Raw genomic sequence first — 16,888 nt, forward strand, 5'->3', positions numbered from 1 at the left:
ACGTCTCTTTGGAGGCATGATTCTAAAACAGAAAGAAAAAGGATCAAACACAACACAATCATACAACCCTGACTCAAAGCTTTAAACACTCAAACATAATAAGGGCATTTAGCCATGAATTAAGAACCCCGTTCTACGGTCGTGCTCTAAGCACCGCACAAAACATGATAAGAAGATTAAAATAATTGCACCTGAAATAACTCCTTCCACGAGCTAAAAACTACGCTATTAGTTTGATAAGAACCAACACCCAAACAACCCTGGAGCAACCGAGCTCCTCACCTTCTAAAGTCAAGACTCACTCGTCCCTCGATGCCATGACAAATACCCCAACATGCTAACAATCACTCTAATGCTTAACCGTATAGCTACATAGGGAAATGGACACATACACGGATGCAAAATAAATGAATCCATGATACTATACAAAATGCCTTTGCATACGCTCGTTGTTTGTCATACTGACACCAAAATCAGAACTGCACACACTGTGCCTACTACTCCTCGTTATCATAATCCTCATACAATCATTATACTTTTCTTTTCTTTCACCTTTCATTTACGCGGTTAGATTATCTATTATTCCTTATACATGATCATGCAACATAAATCTCAGCATTTAAACACATCAGCATATAGTAATTAAGCATATTCTCAAACTGTAAACATGTAAGCATGTATTTCACGTAAACAAGAAAACATTTAAGCAAGTAAACAAGTAGGCATGCCTCTTAAAATGGTAAACACATAAACACAAGTGCACATTCATCACAAGTCAACTTTCTACTCCGTCTAGGTAAGCCACCACCCGTCGTCCTAAGGTTTTTCGAACCATGGCTCTGATACCATTTCTGTAACGACCCTTAACTGATACCATTTTTTTTTTTTTTTTAAATTCGGCATAACCTCCCCGAAATATGGACCTACCGCAACCTGTTTAAATGCATTCTTAACCTGTCATGCAACTGATTTCTGAATTCACGGCAACAGTATATGATCATACATAGTCAAATAACACCGATAATTACTTTAACTAAAATTATCATTCCCATTCATCAACAAGGTTACATGCTATCAAATTCCCATCCAAAATACCATCAAATACCTTAGTTACATTACATGACAAAGTTTTGCAATATATATATATATACCTTTACACTTTTAGTGCTTTGCAAAAATAATGGGGAATATACAAAAGACACAAAAGTGAGCTTCTAGTATCGCTCAAGCTTGAGGTGGGTTGTCGTCCACCAGTTCTTTTCCAAGACCTGAAAAAAAAATATATAAATAGTAGGGTGAGCTATATGCTCAGTAGGTGACACTTAAGACACAAATCTTGTGTCCTTGTGAATTCAAGCAAAGAATAGGCCAATGGGAAATAGGGATCATTCAACGTAGGGGATCTTATACAACACAAGTCATTTCCCAATATAATCAATGCAATGCAATGAATGCAAATGCATGCCAATGTCACTCCCCATTTTCATTCTCGAAACCATCACTTTTAAATGTTAATGTAACCCCCTTTGGTAACTCCGTCGCGATGAGAGAAGGATTGGCTACCGTCCCTAGGCCTTTGGTGACTCCGTAGCGCCGTCGAGGGGCCCGAATAGCTCAACCACGCTAGGGTACTCTCCTTAGTTCCCTCTAGGTTACATTAACCTACCGGCCCGTTGGTAACTCCGCAGCGACCGGGTTTATCAAAACCATTTCACAAAAACCATCATCTCCTAAAATTCCCCATTTCATTCCATTGACAAATTCACCCCTTTTTATGCATCCCAATGACATGAGCATGCATGTACGTATATGTGACATGCCTTCAATATTATAACATACAAAATTTTACTCCATAACTTAAACATATAACATGTCAACATATTCGAATGGAGTAACAACACAATTAAGCACAACCTAATACATCTAGGCATATATCATGTTCATCATCTTCAATTAAATCAACAACACATTTAACATCACAAAGCTACAATCTAGACATACTTTTTACATGGAACCAATCAAAATGAAAGTCATGAAATTCTCTAGACCACATTTAAGAAATCATCAACATAAAAAAATCTCAAGTAGAGCATGTTAGCACATAAGAGATACATAATTCACAATGGGACAAGAAGTAGATGGATTAAGATGCCCCTACCCCGAAATCAAGCGAAATCCCTAGAAATGGGTTTCAAATTCGCACTCCAATAGGTGCCCAAAGCTGGAAATTGATGGTATGGATGTATAGAGCTTGACACGAGCTTCGTTTTGCCTCAAACGGCCCCTCAATCCGATAAGCGATGAGTGAGAAATCAAAATCCAAAGTTTGGTTCACAAGTGAAAAGAAAAAGAAGAGAGAAAATGAGAGAGCAGAAGGGCTTACGGGAAAGAGAGAGTGAGAGGGAGAAATGGGTTTCTCACCCATTTTGTGGGTGGGTGGTGGGGCCCACTTACTTTAATTTTCTTTTCTCTTTTTCTTTTTGCTTAATTTACACCTCATACACATAAAATACTCCTCTAAATAAATGCTACATCATCACACAAATTAAATTCCACAAAATAAAATTGGACCCAACAACAATTCCGGACGATAAGTGAAAAGACGAAAATGCCCTTGCGGCGAAAAATTCCCAGAAAAAATGAAAAATGCTAAAATTTGGAAGCATCACATTCACAGAGTCTAAATGCAGCAGTGACTCAAGGAGAGTTGGTGGTCTCTCATACAGCCCAGAAAGCACACTCTTCACTCAACCATATTTTCTTCGCAGATGACTTATTGATATCTTGCAGGGCTTCTATCTCCAATGCTAGAATGCTTTTCTATTCACTCAAGCACTTTGAAGACATAACTGGATTATAAATTAACAGACAAAAAAGCTGCATTGTCTTTTCGAGAGCTGTAAGGAGGAAACATGCAATCCTTCAAATCATCCAATGCAAGGAAGAGAAGATGCCCCTCAAATACCTTGGCTTTCCTCTTTGTCCTAATAGCCTAAAAAGAACAAATTGCACTGGCCTAGTTGACCAATAACTTTCTATCCGTGGCTGGGAAGGTGGGGCTTCTGAAAACAGTGATTACCCGCTTGATTCTGTACTGGTGTAATATCTTCCATTTACCTGTATCAGTCATCAACCACATTCAAAATCTATGTAGAGACTTTCTATGGGGCAGCAAGGAAAATGCCAAGAAGCTGCACTTACTCAGATGGGATCTCATTACTAAAACCAAAGCTGAAGGTTAGGGAGTGTGCTCAACAAAATGTCACTTTATCTTATAGGTAATGGATAGCATATCAACTTATTCCTTGAAACTTGGTGTAATGGCCAAACTGTAGCCCAGAAATTTGGCTATAGGGTAGCTCGGAAAATATATCTACCTAAAGACGCAAAGCTACAAAACCTCTTGACAGAAGGTTCATGGAACATCCACATGCTGCTTCGATGATTCCCTTGCTGCTTTTAGAAACTTTGTGCTTAGCTGCCCTATCAAAACTGGTAATAACAGAATGAGATGGGATTGTGATAACTTCTCCTTCAAGAAGCCTTGGAACTTATGTAGAACTACCCATGAGAGGGTGGATTGGCATGACATGTGCTGGGGTAAGAGTCGGCCAAGGTGGTCTGTAAAAGCTACCTTTGTGATGTTGGATAGGCTCCCAACCATGGTGAATTTGCAAAAAAGAAATATTATACTTGCAGCCAGATGTTCTTTATGTCTTCATGAGAATATACTACAGACCACATTTTCTTCTCCTGTCCAATTGCTTAACAAGTGTGGCATTGGGTTACCTCCTTGCTGAACTTGGAAATGTCCACTTTTGAAGGTGGAACTCAATTAGGAGAATGGTACTCTGGTTTCGACAGCAACATCAATCCAAGATATTTCCTAGCTATTTTGTGGCTATTCTATGAGGTATATGGCAAGAGAGAAATGCAAGGCCACATGGGACTGCTGTTTCATCCCCAGAAGTGGTGGCACGAAATATGTTGTTCGAAGTTTTAGATGTTCATCACATATCTCTACATAATTTCCTGGTCTAGACAGCTCTTGTTTGCATGTTCTTACTGGAAGTGGGCTTTCTCAATATGTTCTGTTTGACTGGGGGAATGCTCCCTGTGCACCCGTACTTCTTTATTTTGTTAATACACCACCATTTAAGAAGAAAAAAAAGTAGTCCTAGATGATGTTCTCCAAGTAAATCACTACAATATATTCAAGATCACTAGTGGCATTGCGACTCATTCTTCCTTGAATTGACCTCGGAAACCTCCTTTGGGAAAGGTATGCTACTTCTATACTCAGTACGAACTTTGTACATACTGGAAGACATCCCTAAAAAAAATTTTGGTAGAACATGAAAAATCCCTATAACATTCTATGTACAAAATAAAATGTGAAATAAGCAATGCCTTAATATTTATTCAGATAGTTGTGTTATTTAATATCAATATGAAACAGTCAGTATTAACATTACAACTTATCAATTAAATGTTAAAGTAAGGAGGAAAGAAAAAGAGTTAAGAATACTGTATATATGTGACTTTTTATTTTTCTATCTGATAAGTTCCACAAAGTTATCAACTCAAATTTTCATGAATTTCCTGGTAACTTCCCCTTTCAAGGACAAAACTTTCTCCATAGTCATCATGTAGCATAGACATGAAAGGGTTTACATTAGTATTTCATGTGGCCAAAGCAAAACCATGGGTTAGAATCTATTGTTCTACTTCTATGAGTCTATCTTAGAATTAATGAGAAGTATTGCAGAAACTGGCAAGCTAGTCATTCAAAAGTTTTGACAAACCTGCCTTGAATGCACGTCTATTGTCACTATCAATGATCAAGAAAAGCGGCCTTCAGGTAAAAGGAATTACATCACAGGGGTAAAGGTTATTTGAACCTGAAAATTCAAAAGAAGTACTTTCAAGGGTGCAGAAAATGGTATTATAATAAGAAAGGCTCAACCTAGTAGTATTTCATCCTCCTCCCAGACGTTGAGGGTTCAAGTCCACATTGGGGCATTAGTGGGCATGTGAATGTGTTGTGTGCATGAGCTTTTACCTATCAATAGAAAAAAATAAAAAATAAAAAATAAAAAAAATAATAAAAAAAGGAAGAGAGATTATAATGACTGAACCCTTCAGAATAAGCACCATACCGGACACAGGATAAGTCAAATATTGGTTGCTTAACTCCATTTCTGCTAGGACCTAGACAAATAATTTTCAAAACAGTGAGTTGAGTCTCCTTTGTTATTAACATGATTTTCAGGCATGAAGCCGTTCTGTGCATGAGAAGTGTGAGAAACAATTTTGATCTCTGAAGATTTCCTTGAACCTCTGAAGCCTTCCAACAGCAAAACATTACTTTGACCCGGCTTCCCTGCATTTTAAATCACTGGTTTAAGTTATCCAGGATTCTAAGGCAATGATCAGTTCACATTTAAGATAACAATAAAAATGAAAGTAACCTGAGGCTGATATATATTAGCACTACACTTTGTGGAGGGAGCTCCTCACAGATTGTAGCAATAACCAGGCCATAGAAGAGCAACGAAACATATTTCATATAACTTAGATATCCAAAAAAGAAAGTAATTTCTCAGGAGAAGGGATATGCAGCAACGGAAGAACGCAAAATATGAAGGCTAGGGCTTATTAAGGTTATGCCTTTTGTGTTCATGCTCTCAAGAGTAAATCTGTAATGTAGCCTCAGGGACAACCCAAACTTCACTCCCCCAGTCTTCAATAGGTAAGATACACTTGCTCACATATCTATCACATTGACCATGGCAAGGTATAATATTGCAGATACACACCAGCCTTGAAAACAGCCACAACTAAAGTTTTAGGCTCAGAAGGGTAAAACTGTAAATCCACTAGAATCTTGAACACAACAGGATTCCCATAGACATAATACAGCTAACCAATCTTGCTCAGATGATGGTTTACATTAGAACAGAAAGGTATCAACATTGGATGCACACAACAGCAACTTTAGGGTTAAAACCCTAGTTTTCACCATATGCCAAACATAGCCTTAAGATAATTCAAATTCTCATCAACCAAAGGCTCCCTCAGCTTGAAATTAATGGATTACACTTGGTCTGAAGCTTGGAAAAGGTACACCAACAAGGACTCAGCAATGTAGCTCATAAAGCATCAAAATAATAGCTCACAGCAGGTGTATTTTGCTGCTACTGTAACATTCTGGTTTAAGGGGCAGTTCTGTAAATCCGTGACTAGAGCTCCTTGAATTTAGTTCTCACAACTTTCTTTCATCATATTACACTCAATCAAACCACCACTTCTCAGTATATAGCAAGATAATTTCAATTTGCCACTCAATATCAGCCACAAAACAGTTTTCTGCAATATTGCTGTTCTTAGGGCCAGAAATGTAATTCTGCAGCAGCACAACTCAGTTCATGCTTCTCCCATTCATATATTATCAATTTAAATATGCTCAGATGAAAGTCACAGCAATATCTTGGTGATATTAGACTCACAGTACACATAGCATGCTGGTAAACATTAGTAAACCCTAACTAATGAGGTATACTATACCAAAAACTGAAATGGTCATTTTCTTGACCTTGTCTCCACTTAAGTAGCTTTAAATCACCAAATTAAACATGCTCAGAAGATAGACAATCAATGTATAGCTCAAGTCTAACAAGTTAAGCTCAGATTTAAAGTACTTAAACAAGAAAATCAATTCATACTAGAGGTTTGAGATATGAAAATTGATACCAGCCTCAATGTGTTGTTTTAGGCACCTTCTGCAGTTGTAAACCAGCTAGATATACATGCTCAAACCTTGTTCTAGCTCCAGAAGTGAATACAGCAGCATTGGTCCTCCTCAGCCTCCCTTTTCACCAGAAAATTAGCACCAAAGAACCTTCATGATCTTCAACAATTTTGTGCTCTCTTTTAGTGGAATTTTGAGATCCATTGTAGCTCAAATCATCAAGCAAACTTTTGTAAAACCTTCTTCATTTTTCAGCCCTCGAGCAGCTCATTGTAAACATCCTGAAAGCAATTGTAAAGTTTTTGACTTATCTATAGTATAATGACTTTTCAACTGTGGGGCCCACCTGAGTTATAAGGGTCATTACAGACCCATTTAATTCCAATTTGCTTTCTCTCTCGGGCAGCTAAAATCTCTCTCTCGCTGCTTCTGTTTTTTTTCTTTTCTTTTTTCTTTTTCAACTTCAATCCTTGATTTCTCTCTCAATTCTTGGCGGATTTAGGTGCCGTTTGAGGCAAAACGACGAGCACGACGAGCTCTACGTGCTAGTACCAGAAATTCCAGCTTTTGGTCATCTTTGGGAGCTCGAATTTAAGGACCCAATTTCAAGGGTTTTGTTCAATTTAGAGGTAGGGGCTCTTAATCCATGTTTTTCTTGCTCCATTGTGAATTATATCTCTTTTGTTGTGACAAGCATGTTTAATTTGGAAGTTAATTGTTTCAATGATTATATAAATGATGTTTAGGAAAATTCATGATTATGAATATGAGTAGAAAAACATGCTTAGAGGTTGTCTTGTTGTGTTTAATGTTTTGATAATTCATTTGGAGATGTTGAACATGATGTATGCTTAATTTTGTGGTGTAAAATTTTGTGTTGTCTTGTTGTGTTTAATGTATTGATAATTCATTTAGAGATGTTAAATATGATGTGTGCTTAATTATGTGGTGTAAAATTCTAAATGCCATAATATTGAAAGCATGGGATATATATACATGTACATACCATTGGGTTTGCATGAAATGGGAGAATTTGCTTGAAACAAAAAAGGAAATTTTGGAAAAAGAGTTTTTACGAAATGGTTTTATGAAAACCCGGTCGCCGCGAGGGTACCAAAGGGCCGGAGTGTTAATATAGCCTAGAGGGGACTAAGGAGTCGCCCTAGCGTGGTTGAGCTAGCTGGGCCCCATAATGACGCCGCGGGGTTACCAAAGGTCAGGGACACTAGCCAATCCTCCTCTCGTGTCGCTGCGGGGTCACCAAAGGGCGGGTTATATTAACAGTTTGAAAGAGATGGATTTTAAATGTGAAAACGGGGAGCGACATCGGCATGCATTCGCATTTCATGGCATTGCATTGTTTGTACTTGAGTTTGATTGGAATGTTGTATTATCCCGATATTGTATGATCCCCATTCCTATTGATCTATTCTTTATATTGATTCACAAGGACACAAGATGCGTGTCTTAAGTGCTACCTACTGAGCTTTATGCTCACCTTATTATTTAATAATTTTTTTCAGGAAACGGGAAAGAAGTGGCGGATGACTTTCCACCACAGGCCTAATTTGGATTAGAAGACTTCTTTTTGCTATTTTTGTATTAAGTCCCATATTTTTGTAAAATCTTAGTTTGTTATATTTGGTATAGAGATTCGTGAAACTCTTGTTATTGTAACTATATTTTGGGACTGTAATTATGATAATTTGGATTAAACGATATGTAGATGTTCCACTATGAGATGAGTCACATTGACGTATAATGAACGGATGGATGGGATGTTGGAGTATATTAATTTTATTATGTGTTGGGACACGTTGGAGGTGTTTTGAAAGGCCAGGAAGGGCCATTGCGTTTTTTTTTATTTTTTATTTAAGCAGGTGGTTGTAGTCCCCTTTTTAGGGGAGGTCATGCCAAATTTTTTTTAAATTTTGGCATCAGCTAGGTCGTTACAAATTTGGTATCAGAGTGATGGTTCGAATACCATTAGGACGACGGGTAGAGGCTTGCCTAGGGTTGTCTGGGAAGTCATTTGCATTGTTATTTCCTTGTTTGGAAAAGTGTTTTGCTATGTGAAAAAGCATGCTTAACTGCTTACTTGCTTACGTGCTTATGTGTTTATATGCTTACATTAATGTGTTCATTGCATAGTATTACATGCTAAATGTTTGTACGGTATGTTTTTGCGTTGGGTTGTTCACGGTTGGACCTTAGTGTTATCGTTATTGAATTGTTTCTTTTGTTTTATAGAACGATGTCACGGCGTGAGGAAATTAGGGAAGTTGGCCTTAGACCGACTAGGGGTGATGTTGGCGAGAGCTCCAGCTCCAATCCGGAGGAGCTAAATGATGAGGACACACTTCTTAGGGACTTGATTCCCCCGAGAACTATCCCCACAAGGAGGGATAATGTTGAAGCACCCGTAGAAGTGGGTGAAGGTTCTGTGGCACTGGAGTTTAATCGTTTGTTGCAAAATGTCGTGAGGGCAACGATTGCTGCTCAGTCGCAGTCGGCACCACAACCTACAGTTCAAGTTGAGGAGACGCCAGCTCAGAAGCGTCTCAAGATTATTAAGGGGTTTTCTCAGCTGATGCCGATTATGTTTGAGGGCGGTGCGGATCCAATGATAGCAGATGACTACATGGAGCAAGTTGAAACTCAATTGACTTCTATGGATGTGACAGAGGATCATTTGAAGATCATCCTAGCTACTTATAAGTTTGCTAAGGATGCTAAATTATGGTGGAAGTCGGTTACGAGCCGATACAAGGTGGAAGAGATGAGTTGGGACAAGTTCAAGGAATTGTTTTATGAAAAGTACTTTCCGCTTTCCAAAAGATGGGAGTTACAAGACCAGTTTCATAACCTTATCCAAGGGAGCATGTCAGTGACAGAATATGAAAACAAGTTCACTTCACTTTCTCGCTTTGCTCCAGAAATGGTGAGAGATGAAGTTAACAAGACTCGGAAGTTTGTTTCTGGTCTTAATGATTGGATGAGGCCGTTGATCACGGCACAGTTCATTAAGGTTTACTCTGAAGCAGTGGAAAGGGCTTTGATGTTGGAGGCTGATAATAAAGAGAAAGATGCAAGAAGAGAACAATGGAAGCAAAAGAGGGGTGCAGGGCTATCTTCAGAGGGATCTTCTTGGAAGAAGAACAAGGGTGGTTCATCTCAGTTTCAGGGACAACAGTCTACAAGATCTGCTCCTACCACTCCTATGCCAGCTGGATCTGACAGGAGTGCAGTTGTTTGTTATTAGTGTCAGCAGCCTGGGCATTACAAGTCCAGTTGTCCGATGAGATCGTCTTCAGTTTCGTCAGCTCCGAAGGCTTGTTATGGGTGTGGCCAGCAGGGTCACTTGATTCGTGATTGTCCAGGCCAGGGAGCAGGCACAGGTAGTGGCAGGGGGTCACGACAGAGGCCGTCTCAGTCGGCTACAGTTCAGTCAGGTTTCAGACCGCCACCACCACAGCCTGCCATGTCTTCACAGGGTTTACGGTCAGTTAGGAGGGATACTCCTACTATGTCAGTGCAGCAGTCAGGTGTTCAGGTTGGCAGTCCTCAGGCACAGGTACCACAGGGACGTGTTTTTGCACTGGCACAGACCGATGCATCTTCTGGACCGTCAGTTCTTCGAGGTATATTTCCAGTGTTTGGTTGTTGGGCCCGTGTTTTGTTTGATTCTGGTGCATCTCATTCTTTCATTTCATCATCATTTGCACTTACATCGGGGTTAGAGGTCAGTTTTATGGATCGGGCGTTATGTGTTGATACGCCAGTTGGAGTTTCAATGTCTTTGAGCCGAGTCGTGAGGGACTGTTCCATTGTGATAGCCGGGCGGACTTTTGTGTTTGACCTTATCCTCTTAGAAATGACTAGCTTTGATGTCATTCTCGGGATGGATTGGTTAGCTTCCTTTCATGCCACGATCGACTGTTTCAGAGGAAGGGCTACAGTTTGTACTCCCGAGGGAGACTGTTTCTTTTCGTGGGAGATCGGAGTGATTCCCACATTTCATCATTTTATGGAGTTCGTGGACGAAGTCATGGTGATTATTTCTTAGCTAGTCTTCTAGCCGAAGAAGATGATGTCGTGGGAGAAGTTTATCCGGCAATTGTTTGTGACTTCTTGGATGTTTTTCCAGAAGATTTGACAGAGTTGCCTCCACACCGAGAAGTGGAGTTCACTATTGATTTGATGCATGGTACTGCGCCGATTTCTATGGCACCGTATCGTATGACACCAGTTGAATTGGAAGAATTGAAGAGGCAGCTTGATGATTTGAGGATGAAAGGTTTCATCCGACCGAGTGTGTCACCGTGGGCCACACCGGTCTTGTTTGCTAAGAAGAAAGATGGTTCGTTGAGGTTGTGCATTGATTATCGGAAGTTGAATCATGCCACCATCAAGAACAAGTATCCTTTGCCAAGGATAGATGATTTATTTGATCAGTTGAGGGGAGCCAGTTGTTTCTCGAAGATTGACTTGAGGTCTGGCTATTATCAGTTGCGGGTTAGGGATGAGGATATCCCGAAGACAGCATTCCGTACACGGTATGGACACTATGAGTTCCTTGTTATGCCTTTTGGCTTGACTAATGCACCAGCGGCATTCAAGGACTTGATGAACCGCGTCTTTCACGATTACTTGGACCAGTTTGTGATAGTTTTCGTGAATGACATTCTTGTGTACTCACGGACTCGGGAAGATCACGAGATCCATTTGAGTATTGTTTTACAGATTTTGCGGGAGCACCGATTGTATGCCAAATACGAGAAATGTGAGTTTTGGCTACAGGAGGTGAAGTTTTTGGGGCATGTTGTTTCAGAAGGTGGAGTATCAGTTGATCCATCAAAGGTTGAAGCAGTTTTGACTTGGGAGCGACCCAAGAATGTGTTTGAGATCCGCAGTTTCCTTGGTTTAGCGGGTTACTACCGGAGATTTGTGAAAGATTTCTCCCGTTTAGCAGCGTCTATGACCCGTTTAACCCGGAAAGGGATTAAGTTTGCATGGAATGAAGCCTGTGAGTCATCTTTCCAGGAATTGAAGACAAGATTGACTACGGCTCCAGTGTTGGTGATACCTGAGCGTGGCTTGGATTATGTAATCTATTGTGATGCTTCACGTGATGGTTTAGGGTGTGTGTTGATGCAGGATGGTAGAGTAGTGGCTTATGGGTCTCGACAGTTGAAGACTCACGAGTACAACTACCCTACTCATGATTTGGAGTTGGCGGCAGTTGTGTTTGCTTTGAAGTGTTGGAGACATTACTTGTATGGTGAAAGATTCGAGGTGTACTCGGATCATAAAAGTCTCAAGTACCTTTTCTCCCAAAAGGACTTGAACAATAGACAGAGAAGATGGGTTGAATTCTTGGAAGATTATAATTTTGACTTGCAGTATCATCCGGGCAAGGCAAATGTGGTAGCAGATGCCTTAAATCGAAAATCTCGTGGAACTTTGGCCTGTCTGGTTATTCGGAAGTGGAAGATGCTTAAGGATTTGGCAGAGATGGGATTGTATTGTTTTGATGACGATGTTGACAGCGAGCCGGCATTCTTATTTAGTCTTATGGCTCAGCCTACTCTTGTTGTACGAGTGATTGAGTCACAGAGACAGGACCCGGATTTAGATGCCATTCACGCTTTAATCTCCAGTGGTGAGACAGTGAAAGATTGGGCTTTGTATACAGATGGGGGTCTACGGTTCAGGGGTTTGTTGGTGGTTCTCACATGTTGTCGTAAGGACATCCTACGGGAGTTTCACACTTCCCGCTTTGCAGTTCATCCAAGTGGTACCAAGATGTATCACAATTTAAGATGTCAGTATTGGTGGAAAGGGATGAAGAAAGATGTTGCACAGTTTGTGGCTAGATGCCTTACCTGTCAGCAGGTGAAGGCCGAGCATCAGAGGCCAGCAGGTTTGTTACAACCATTACCTGTAGCGCAATGGAAATGGGAGCATATTGCTATGGATTTTGTGACAGGTTTTCCAAGGTCAAGAAGGGGCAATGAGGCCGTATGGGTCATCATTGACAGATTGACCAAGACGGCTCACTTTTTGCCTATTAAGGCAACAGATGATGCAGAGAAGCTTGGTATTCTTTATGTGAATGAGATTGTAAGGTTGCATGGAGTTCCTGTAACCATTGTGTCAAATAGGGATGATAAGTTCACTTCGAAGTTCTGGGAAGGACTTCAAGTAGCGTTTGGTTCAGCGTTGCATTTTAGTACGGCATTCCATCCACAGACGGACGGTCAGTCAGAGCGTGCTATCCAGATTTTGGAGGATATGCTTCGGGCATGTGTACTTGATTTGGGAGGTAGTTGGGAGGATCACCTTCCACTTATTGAGTTTGCCTACAACAACAGTTATCAGGCGAGCATTCAGATGGCTCCATTTGAGGCGTTGTATGGTAGACCTTGTAGGCCTCCTGTTTGTTGGACTGAGGTAGGCGAGACAGCCGCCTTAGGACTTGACATTGTACTCGAGACTATTGAGAAGATTAAGTTGATAAGACAGAGGTTACTTACAGCTCAGAGTCGACAGAAGAGTTATGCGGATAAGCGGAGACGGTCGTTATCCTTTGAGGTGGGAGACCACGTTTTTCTTCGGGTTTCTCCACGGAAGGGATTGATGAGATTCGGTAAAAGTGGCAAGTTGTCTCCACGATTCATTGGACCATTTGAGATTTTGGACCGTGTAGGAGAGGTTGCCTACAGACTTGCTTTGCCACCACAGTTGGATAGGGTCCACAATGTTTTCCATGTATCGATGTTACGGAAGTACGAGCCAGATGACGATGTTTCCTACGAGGAAGGACCAGTTCAGATTCTTGACACACAACAAAAGGTGTTGAGGAACAAGACGATACCAATGGTGAAAGTCCTTTGGAGACACTACGGAGTCGAGGAGGCTACTTGGGAGCTTGAACAAGAGGTTCGTTCCAAGTACCCAGCGTTGTTCTCTTCCTCAGGTATGTCTTGATTTCGAGGACGAAATCTTTTAAAGTTGGGGAGAATGTAAAGTTTTTGACTTATCTATATATATAATTAGTATAATGACTTTTCAACTGTGGGTCCCACCTGAGTTATAAGGGTCATTACAGACCCATTTAATTCCAATTTGCTTTCTCTCTCGGGCAGCTAAAATCTCTCTCTCGCTGCTTCTGTTTTTTTTCTTTTCTTTTTTCTTTTTCAACTTCAATCCTTGATTTCTCTCTCAATTCTTGGCGGATTTAGGTGCCGTTTGAGGCAAAACGACGAGCACGACGAGCTCTACGTGCTAGTACCAGAAATTCCAGCTTTTGGTCATCTTTGGGAGCTCGAATTTAAGGACCCAATTTCAAGGGTTTTGTTCAATTTAGAGGTAGGGGCTCTTAATCCATGTTTTTCTTGCTCCATTGTGAATTATATCTCTTTTGTTGTGACAAGCATGTTTAATTTGGAAGTTAATTGTTTCAATGATTATATAATGATGTTTAGGAAAATTCATGATTATGAATATGAGTAGAAAAGCATGCTTAGAGGTTGTCTTGTTGTGTTTAATGTTTTGATAATTCATTTGGAGATGTTGAACATGATGTATGCTTAATTTTGTGGTGTAAAATTTTGTGTTGTCTTGTTGTGTTTAATGTATTGATAATTCATTTAGAGATGTTAAATATGATGTATGCTTAATTATGTGGTGTAAAATTCTAAATGCCATAATATTGAAAGCATGGATATATATACATGTACATACCATTGGGTTTGCATGAAATGGGAGAATTTGCTTGAAACAAAAAGGGAAATTTTGGGAAAAGAGTTTTTACGAAATGGTTTTATGAAAACCCGGTCGCCGCGGGGGTACCAAAGGGCCGGAGTGTTAATATAGCCTAGAGGGGACTAGGGAGTCGCCCTAGCGTGGTTGAGCTAGCTGGGCCCCATAATGACGCCGCGGGGTTACCAAAGGTCAGGGACACTAGCCAATCCTCCTCTCGTGTCGCTGCGGGGTCACCAAAGGGCGGGTTATATTAACAGTTTGAAAGAGATGGATTTTAAATGTGAAAACGGGGAGCGACATCGGCATGCATTCGCATTTCATGGCATTGCATTGTTTGTACTTGAGTTTGATTGGAATGTTGTATTATCCCGATATTGTATGATCCCCATTCCTATTGATCTATTCTTTATATTGATTCACAAGGACACAAGATGCGTGTCTTAAGTGCTACCTACTGAGCTTTATGCTCACCTTATTATTTAATAATTTTTTTCAGGAAACGGGAAAGAAGTGGCGGATGACTTTCCACCACAGGCCTAATTTGGATTAGAAGACTTCTTTTTGCTATTTTTGTATTAAGTCCCATATTTTTGTAAAATCTTAGTTTGTTATATTTGGTATAGAGATTCGTGAAACTCTTGTTATTGTAACTATATTTTGGGACTGTAATTATGATAATTTGGATTAAACGATATGTAGATGTTCCACTATGAGATGAGTCACATTGAGGTATAGTGAACGGATGGATGGGATGTTGGAGTATATTAATTTTATTATGTGTTGGGACAGGTTGGAGGTGTTTTGAAAGGCCAGGAAGGGCCATTGCGTTTTTATTTTTATTTTTTATTTAAGCAGGTGGTTGTAGTCCCCTTTTTAGGGGAGGTCATGCCGAATTTTTTTTAAATTTTGGCATCAGCTAGGGTCGTTACAGCAATGCTGCTAGAAACTCGTGAATGGATATAATCAACGTTGTCAGCATCATTGTAAACATCCTGAAAGCAGAGCCTCGTGAATGAATACAATCAATATGCTAGATGCTCAGTACATTTTGCAACTAACTCACTGCATCAATATCAAAAGACGTGAGGCCAATCAACCGGCAAAATGCCTGAAGAGGATTAGTCAAGAACATATGGTAAAACTGACTTCCATTTTGTTTTGGTTCAGTGCACGTTGGTCTCTTGAATGCTGGCCTCAAAGGGGAAAGAAGTAGCGCGGCTATTTCCCCCCTTTCTTCACCATGTAGAACCTGAAAAGCGATTCCAAAGAGAGAAGATTCCTCATTTCTCAAGGTAAATGTCACAGAAAAACCAACTTTCAAAATGGTACTTACTCACCTTCCAAAATAGAAGGGAAAAAAATATATATATTTATAGTTCTAGGTGATGTTCTCCAAGTAAACCTGCAATATATCCTAGAACATTAGTGGCATTGCAACTCATTCTTCCTTGAATTGATCTGAGATACCTCATTTGGGAAAGGTACACTACATTTATACTCGGTATGAAGAAAAATTTTGGTAGAACATGAAAAACCCCTTTAACAACTTTTAAAATGTAGAAAATAAAAAGATTCTAAGATCTTAATTTTTTTTTTTTCCGTGAATTATGAGACCTCAGTCAGTATTAACATTATAACTGAAATTAAGCGGAAAAGAAAAAAGGTGTTTTTGCAGTGTAACACAATGTCCGAGTGGATTCTATAATATTCTCATTATACTTGAGAGACATTTACAAGAGTAAGTTAATACACGCCACCTCCAGACTTAATACAACAAAGCATTACTAGTTTCCAAACAGGAATAAGCCGGCAAACAAAGCCAGCCGAACAGGAACTTGCGTGATTCCTACCCTACTTTCCTTTTTATATATTAAGTAAAATCACTCGCTTCCTTTTCTTATATCATCACTGTCTAAAAACGGACGCCTCCAGGGATCGTTCTTTCCCTTTTCTTATATCATCAATTAATAATGTATAACATCATTCAACTCAAACAAATCAATACTTCTACAACTAATAAGGCTGGTGGTCACCTAGAGCTTATTGTTCACGAATGGAACTCTCATCCTATTTATAGGCATACAATAACTCTTTCAAACTCTCCACATAAATATTGTCAATATTTACAACACAACAACATTCTATATTATTTTAGAATATTCTCTGTTCCCTGCAATATCTATCACTCTCCAACATTTTAGTATCGTCTAACTCTCTCTCTCTACAATTCTCCATAATCTCCACATAATTTTGGAAGACTCTAAAACAACAACGGTAGGACACAACCTTCCAGTAAAATAGGAAGGTGGAAACATCAAACTCATATTAGAGGAGAAGAACAGAGATTTTCTTAAAATTTAGAAATTTGAG

At 39.7% G+C, this 16,888-nt stretch overlaps 2 long non-coding RNA genes across 2 annotated transcripts; both read left to right on the top strand.

Annotated features, from left to right (window-relative positions):
* Positions 1 to 7,037: 7,037 nt before the first annotated feature.
* Positions 7,038 to 8,470, top strand: LOC132267129 (uncharacterized). Its single transcript, XR_009468877.1, has 2 exons — positions 7,038 to 7,380; positions 8,275 to 8,470. It is a non-coding gene; the product is annotated as an uncharacterized LOC132267129 (long non-coding RNA).
* Positions 8,471 to 13,702: 5,232 nt separating this feature from the next.
* LOC132267130 (uncharacterized) lies at positions 13,703 to 15,210 on the top strand. Its single transcript, XR_009468878.1, has 2 exons — positions 13,703 to 14,122; positions 15,015 to 15,210. It is a non-coding gene; the product is annotated as an uncharacterized LOC132267130 (long non-coding RNA).
* The last annotated feature ends 1,678 nt before the right edge of the window (positions 15,211 to 16,888 follow it).

The sequence above is a fragment of the Cornus florida genome, unplaced genomic scaffold, assembly GCF_030987335.1.
Source record: "Cornus florida cultivar Cherokee Brave unplaced genomic scaffold, ASM3098733v1 CherokeeBrave_3.0.0_Hap2_Chr07, whole genome shotgun sequence".
Classification (NCBI taxonomy): domain Eukaryota; kingdom Viridiplantae; phylum Streptophyta; class Magnoliopsida; order Cornales; family Cornaceae; genus Cornus; species Cornus florida.